At 42.4% G+C, this 7,854-nt stretch overlaps 1 long non-coding RNA gene across 1 annotated transcript; it reads right to left on the reverse strand.

Moving 5' to 3' along the window:
* Positions 1-3,677: 3,677 nt before the first annotated feature.
* Positions 3,678-7,522, reverse strand: LOC138109552 (uncharacterized). The gene is made up of 2 exons (XR_011150562.1): positions 6,648-7,522; positions 3,678-5,417 (listed from the first exon to the last, which is right to left on the reverse strand). It is a non-coding gene; the product is annotated as an uncharacterized lncRNA (long non-coding RNA).
* Positions 7,523-7,854: the final 332 nt, after the last annotated feature.

Genomic DNA, 7,854 nt, shown 5'->3' on the forward strand with positions numbered 1-7,854 from the left:
CCCAAAGAGCAAGCAGACAAAAAGCAGAGCGGGGAGGGAGGGAAACAGACAAATGAGCCACATTCATTAGAAAAACAGCAGCCCTGACCAGGGAAGTGTCCTACTGATGACATGAGAAAGGTGAAAGTTGTTAATAATAATAAAGAACACAGTAACACAGTTGCTTTTCTATCAGAAAGCACCAAATCTGGAGAAAATAAATGCTCTGTGGAAAGCAGAGATGGAAACCGATGAAATGCTCCTTGCCCACATAGCACTACCTTTCTTCCCAGTTTTATTTAGCGTGGTTTTTTGTGGTATTGAGTTCTGTAGCTGCACTGTTTAGTGCTGCTCCTTTGAGTGCCATGATGTGGCCCCAAAAGCTGACATTGCTGCTACAGAAGCCCCTCCATGCAAGGCAGTGAGGCAGTTTCCCACAGGCAGGTTTGTGTTTCACTCTTGACCAGCCAGAGGTCCTGATTGCTGCTCCTCTCTTTGGAATTTTGCCACCCACGCAGGTCCTGAAGTGCATCAGAACTCTTGATGAGGCTACCCTATTGAGGCACCTCAGTAGCTTTGACCTCAAATAACAGACTAAGCTCTATGCAGCTTAACACCTTTAAATTACAGGACATTGTTCCAGGGAACAGGCCCAGCACAGCGCAGCGGCCACAATGTGACAGCCGCGGAACGAAGGGGTTACCTGTGGATGCCTGAAGAACAGCCCCAGAGCTGCCCACCATGGCACAGGGTCCCCAGGACCCAGCAGGACCTGCTGGGTGTCCCTTGTAGGCCACCACCAGGCTACTTGTGGGTCTTTGTCTTGCCTACCTGCAAAGCCATGGGGGGAGAAGATCACAAATGATTTGGGTTGGAAGGGACCTTTAAGGTCTTGTCCAGCCCTCAAGATGAAGCAAAGACAGAGGCACATCCACAGGCACGGCCAGCACAGCCAGCAATAAACATGTTTGTGGTAGCAGAGAGGTTTCTGTCCTTGTTCCAGTGCAGCCTGATAGGGAAGTGCCTCTACTGTTGCTCTCCACCCAGGGAACATGCAGAGTGGATGTGAGGGAGCTGAGAAGATCCTTCAGCTGTCTATGCTGAAAATTTTGAGGGTATTGACATTTCATGTCAGCTGCACTCACCAGGGTTAATTAAAGTCTGTGTTTTATAGATTGTCCTTGGCCATAAACGGAAAAGCTGCCTCAACTGGAAATCAATAGAGCAATCTTTAAGCTCTTTTATTTTATTACATATAGGGTTCTAATTGGAAAAAATTGAGGGCCGTAATTAATGGTGCCAGAGAGGTCCTGAGATGTATGTTCAAAGCGTCCTGAGGAGAGTGCTTTGCTGCAGGCAGCGTGCTGGAGATGCCCAGCATGCCGGGGCACAGCATTGAGGCCAGGCTCACTCAGCGCTGGTGAGTGAGCTCCCAGGAGCACTGCAGAAATCCAACAGCAAATCAATAGCCAGCACTCTGCCCAGAAATTGAGGGGACGGCTGTGAAGGCAGTGCTGTCACCACAGGGCACTGCAGAAAAGCCATATCTGCTGGCTGCTGACAACCAAGGAGTGTCACAGATGCTGCCAATGGCCTCCCTGTCCCGAGCCAGTGAGACTGATGTGCTTTATGCCTTTCTCTAAGTCTACTGTGCACTGGTATGCAGTGAAATGGTTCACCCCTCTTCAGTGGGGTGGAGTCATTCCAAAACCACAGGTGCCTTTGGGGCTTATGGAAGGTGAAGTATCCTGACAGGGCTACTGCTTTCCCTTGCAACAGCCTTGCTGGCAGGCCATACAACTTTCCCACAACAAACAGGCCAAGGAATATTTTTCATTTAAACAACTTTCTGAGCAGTGCCTGTGAAATAATTCTGTCCACAAACAATGGAGTGTCAAGGATCAGAATCATTCCTGTGATCCAATAAGCAGAATAAACCCCAGAAGACTGGCCCATTCACAAGCAGCCAACATGAGGCCCTCGGCCAAACGTGTGAGAATAAAATGTAAGTACTTAGAAGGCTAATAAGCTGCTTGTGCTTGAAAAGCATTTCATGCCTACCTCTTCAGCATTTACCTTTTAGAAATAATTATTTTCAACTTTTCTATGTTGTTTTTCTCATTTCTAGACCTTTTCCCTGTAAATAATGACAAAAGCATTTTTCTGTCTGTGAGTCAGATAAGTTACTTGATACAGCATCTTAGGGTAGAAAGCCAATAGTCAATAGACTGTGCCACATGGGGTTTTTTGTTTGGTTGGTTCTTTTCCTTCAGTGCCCACTTGTCTTGTTTAGAGCTGGGTCCGAAATCCCAGCATGCTGCAACTGGTCACTCCCAAAATATTGCAAAGCTTTTTACTGAGCAGGGTTAGACTCTGGGAAGAGCCCAGGGAAACTTTTCTGTGCTTGAAAACAGTGACTTGCTTTCCCAAGTTGAGCCTGAGATAAGCAGTGCTGAAAACACTTTCTCCTGGCAAAACTGAGCCCTGCACACTTTGCTGGCAGTGATTAATGATACCCCAAAGTCTTTGCCACCCAAATACGTTCTTTAGTCTTGGATTGTAACATGTAGATCAGAATTATATACTCGACCTACAAACTTGTTCAACAAGTAACTCACGAGCTGAACTAATTTGTAAGCAGATCCAGTTCAATATCATTTCTGTGGGCATGTTCATTCCACAGTGAAGTGGATGTCATTTACTGCTTTAGCAAATTAGGACACAGAAGCTGAAGAACACAAAATTTAAATAGGACTGTCCACAGAGGATTTAACCAAACTTTAGTGAAAAGACTTTTACAAATATAGATCCATTTTCCTGGTATTCTCATACAGACGAAACTCACAGTGGAGGACCAACTTTAACTTTTGGGGGCTTTTTTTGCCATACTAGTGGCTAGAAAAACTGTAGTGGCTCTTTTAGACATGTATTACAGTGGAGCTGTTGAGCCAGACAACCTGAATTGATTTTTCATTTCTTTTTCATCTACCTGATCCATTGCATGTAACTTCTTTAAATACTGAGCTCTCTCTGCAGACAGTTCATCACTTCCCATTAAAGCCAATTCCAGCACCTCCAGCCCTGCAGAAGTGCCCCAAATATTCTTTCAAATCCTTTCTGTGCTTTACAGATATCCTTCAAGCAAATCTGTCTTCTCTCCTTCATACCAACATTAATTCCCTTGTGATTTTTAACAAGCATGGAAGTTCATATGTCTCCCTTTACTACAAGTTTTGTAATTTCAGGGGTTAAGAGGATCTCAGGCTCTTATTTCCGCTCTCCACTAAACTCACCTCTTTTACTTGATACACACTCAGCACAAGTCAGTCCCTTTGAGAGATGTTTCCCAGCCTTCTGATGAGTTGGTTGTCTGCCGTGCCCCTTATCATGAAGGGCCCAAACACCTTCCCTGTTTTGGTGGTTTTCACTTTTCCAGCATCAGGATTTGCAGAGGCCTGCTCTCTCCCCATCACTGATTGTAATGAGGAGGAGTTTCCACTTGCCACCTCCAGCATGCCTTCTGCAAGGTTTCATGGCGCTCCTGCCACCACCATGCCCAGAATATCTAATGCCTGCTCTCCAGGCTTGTCAGAAAGGGTCCAGCTCATTCTGTGATACAGGAATGTGGAGTAATGGACAATAGTTGTGCTAGACACGGGTAACGGATTACATTTCTGCAAACAGAAAAGGATAGCTACTTAATAAAGATAATACATTTTAATAGGCAGTACATTTTTTTTTTCTTGACGCAACATGGTATTTTCTGAAAGTATTTTGCACAAAAACACAAACAGGTATTTCACAATCTTTCTCTGCTTTTTTCTACTGTCCTTTCACTGTACAACATACCACAAAATATCTTGGGTTTTTAATCAACATGAAAATCCACAGTGACTGCTTTTTTTTTGAAGGAAACTTCATCAATCAGGAACCAGAATAGTTGTAGATGCCAACTAGCATATTTCAGATGGCCTGACCTTTCCAAAGTAGGCATCCAAGACTCCTCTGCTCCTGAAGAACACAAGTGATCCAGGAATACCTGAATGAACCACGTAAGTTCAGCTGAAGCATGGACACTTGTTTGTTCCCCATCTTTGATCAAGCTTCATCAAAAGTCTTCCATGGTGCCACTAAGACAGAAGATTGTCAGATCCAACAAAGTGGAAGTAAGAGCAATGGCCAAGCACAGGGAAAAAAACACTTTTCAGATTTGTCTATAGACATGAACTAATAAATCTGCTCAGTCTCTTACCATAATGCTGGGCAAGTTTTAATATTTCAGAGAAGGAAATTGGAGAGAGAAGTTCCTCAAAAGTGTTGCATCAATAGGTAACAAAACTTAGATGATCATCCTGGATCGTGGTCCTACACTTAGACCAACAGTTGTCTTCTTTCAATGTTCAATTTAAAAAAAAGTAATTCTTGGAATGCTACCAGTCAGTGGATTGAGACTGAGCAGATGCTCACAGTAATACAACTTTCAAACATTTATAGTTCTAGAAAGGTAGGGTACATGCAGATAGAAGCACTACTTGATATTTTGGAACTGCCAGCTCTGTACAAATTAAGAGCTACTGTAACTAGCACTTGAAACACTCTCTAAACTTCCAGAGTTATTCAATAACCCACAGGAATCCAATGCATTACTCAGAACACAGGGACGAAGGTTCATCTGTGAAATTGCTTCCCTTGCTGATTCCCACTGTGTGCCCCAGGCTATATGGGAGTCATATTTGTAGCACACATAATGCAATTAGCCAAGGAACAGGTGAAAACCAACTATTGCCTGCTACATTACAAGGATTATATGCAGTAATTTACAGAATTTAAAAGAGCCTCAGTGCAAGGTATATTCCTCCCTTCACAGAAAACAAGCACACACTTCAGCATCTCAGCCGGGCATCCCACCCTGTAAACATTTGTGACAAGCAAAGCATGTGCTACAGTGAGGAGTCTCATGGAAAACACTGAATTAATTTTCATAGTGGCTGTTTGCCCAGTCCTGTTTCAAGGGTCAGGCCCTGTTTGTATTCTGCTACATACAATTAAAAGATCCCTAGCTACCATAAGTTCAACAAAGTATACTGACATATTCCTTCCTCTGTGTGCAGAAAACATTTTTAGTAGCTACTATGCAAACATCACCTAATTTTTACATTATCTTCACCCTTCTTCTTTTTACATTCTCTTCAACCTGTTTCCCTGCTTTTACTATATGTGAAAATAATAAATATATATGATATACCAGTAATTAAGCCATCAAAAAATTACATGTCTTTCCAGAAGGGAAAGGAGATGCTTGAGATTTAGAAGTCAAAACCTGGTCATTAACACAAGTGCCCTGATGGTAAAAAGCTTCAGCTGCTCCACATTTCCCATTGAAATGCAACTTTGGTGGGATGTTCCTGGATATCGTGATAAAACAGGCTGCTTCACATCTGAAATGACAAGAGTATCTCAGGATTATTATTCCAGGTAAGGTTGTTCAGGAACATAAGAGCAAGCTAAAATGGAAGACACAGAATAAATCCAATATGGGTTAGACAATAAGGATTAAATTCATTGTCCAGGCCATTGTCTTGCATCCACACATACTGAACCACCTCTGGGTTTTCAATAATGTAGGCAAAACTGCGTTCTGCTGCTCTAATTCAAGGAACAAAGGAGGTAATTTTGTCCTTTTTATTGGCATCAGGAAAGCTCGGTCTCTGCATGCTAGAGGAAATGAGAATAGGTCAAAACCATCAAAGATGTTCCTCACATCTCTGGTCAGCCAGGTATTTCTCAGTGGAGGGTGATGGGACCCATTCTAGAGGGGCTTCATCCTACAGTGCTGGTGGGAGGCTGGGCTTTGCCAGAGCCTCTGTTGGGTCCATCCCACACATGCTGGGACACCCAGCTCCTCAGAGCATCCTTCTCCCCTACCTCCTGCTCTACCCTGGTCACATAGGACCCTTCCCACAGCTGCTTCCTTCTCCCTCAGCAAAGGACCACAGCTCTCCACAAGCGAGAGAAGCAGCTCCATGGGAAGTGGATATTGTGGTGCCTGAGAAAGCTTCATACATGAAGGACAATGCAGTGCCCACATCAAAACCTGGGTTTCAGAGGTGCTCTGATGGTCTCTGCCCTCTCACACATAAAAATAGCATCCAGCACTTGCTGTGTATGTTAACCACCAAGGATTTCAAGAGGTAATAAACTACCTCAATCAAAGTGCTGGCTTTTTTCATGAAGTGAAAAAGATTCAGATTTTTCATGGAAAAAAAAAGGAGCAAAAAATTTCTGGGTACCAAATATTTTTTTTTAATAGGTATCTGCCTTTAAAAATCTATTCTTTCTCACACAAACAGAAAGAAAATTCACTCAGGGATTTACATCCAGGAAATGCTGAACAGTTAAAGTCACATGCTCTTGCCTATATAGGTCTGTCTCTGGAGCTGGAAGCTTCTTCAGTTTGCCTGTGAATCTGGTCACGATGGTGTGCTCAAGCTGAGCTTTCTTTAAGACATTTTTCCTTGAGGCTGCTGCCAACTTAAGTCATTGCTCTTTTTGGTTTGCATTTTTAACCCTTTTTTTTAGTTATGTGGCACAATACTGAGACTAAAAAGTATTAAAGGGACTGACAATCACTAATGTTATGGGATGGAAAACAAAGGCTATGAACTTACATATTTATTGCTGAGATGTGAAGAGTTGCCGAGTTTTATTCTTCCCATGAGATGAGTGCTCTCCTAAGAAACAGAAAATATATTTGCATCAGATAAACATGGAAAGACAAAAGGACCAATGAGTCTAGCAGGAACACATCACTGACCACTGTACAAACCAGCCAGTCTCCTTGTCAGATTTACTTAATGCCAAAAATTGTTCACACGATAGATTTTTAGTACTCTTCCTAGTTTATCGATTATCTCCCCTGTGATTTGCTCAAAAATGGTGGGTTACTACCACAATGTATTTTCCAAGGTTGAAGAGGAATAAGACTTTAATTAATTTATAGCTATGATTAGAACATTGAACTATAAAAATAAGAAGATAGAACTATAAAATTAATTTTTGCCAGTAACACTGACATCAGCTCAGTTCCTCCAAAGCAGAAGGATGAATATTTAAGAACTTCACACAGTTCTCAATCCTCCTTCCCTGGAGAAGCAGAGGCACTACCAGCAGTTACAGGCAGGCAAATAAGAATCCAGATGAGGACGTGTTTACAGATGTCCCGTTTCCAAGGGCATGACTCAGGAATGGCAGTGGAATTACTTTGTGTCAGAGATTTGTACATGGAGATGAACAGGGAGTGGCATTCACAGACTGTCCAGAGCCACATGGAGATAGGCATGAGGGTGGGAAAACCCAAATGCCTCCAGGAAACTGCCTTCTGCCTCCCTGCTCACCTGCAGGAGACAATTTAATTCCTCATGCACACATGAGAGGCAAGGAAGTGATGTATTACATTCCAGGAGAAGTGAATATGTGTTAAAAAGCTACAAATGATCAAGGGCCTGGGGTTGCAAATTGTAATACAAGTTAGGATTATAGAAAAATTCACTGATTAGGCATTTAAATGATTAGCAGCCAAATTAAATAGTTGCACTCCTGAAGAGAATGGAAAAGACTTATCAATAGTTTTCCAACAGCTTTTCTTCACAGCAAAAAAGGCTCTTTAATTTAGTCCAGCTTTTTGGAGATGAGTACAAGACTTGGTATCTGCTAAAAACTGTTCAACAATAATGTGCTGGAATTGTGTTCACTTCCCAAGGGTTCAATTTTGGAAAAAAATATTTTAAAGTAATTTTGAAGTGTTGCTAAGATAGAGCTTCAGAAGTTCTGATCATGTCACATTTCAGGTAGAGAAAAGGGAATCACAGGTTTCTT

Source organism: Aphelocoma coerulescens, chromosome 4, assembly GCF_041296385.1.
Source record: "Aphelocoma coerulescens isolate FSJ_1873_10779 chromosome 4, UR_Acoe_1.0, whole genome shotgun sequence".
Lineage (NCBI taxonomy): Eukaryota > Metazoa > Chordata > Aves > Passeriformes > Corvidae > Aphelocoma > Aphelocoma coerulescens.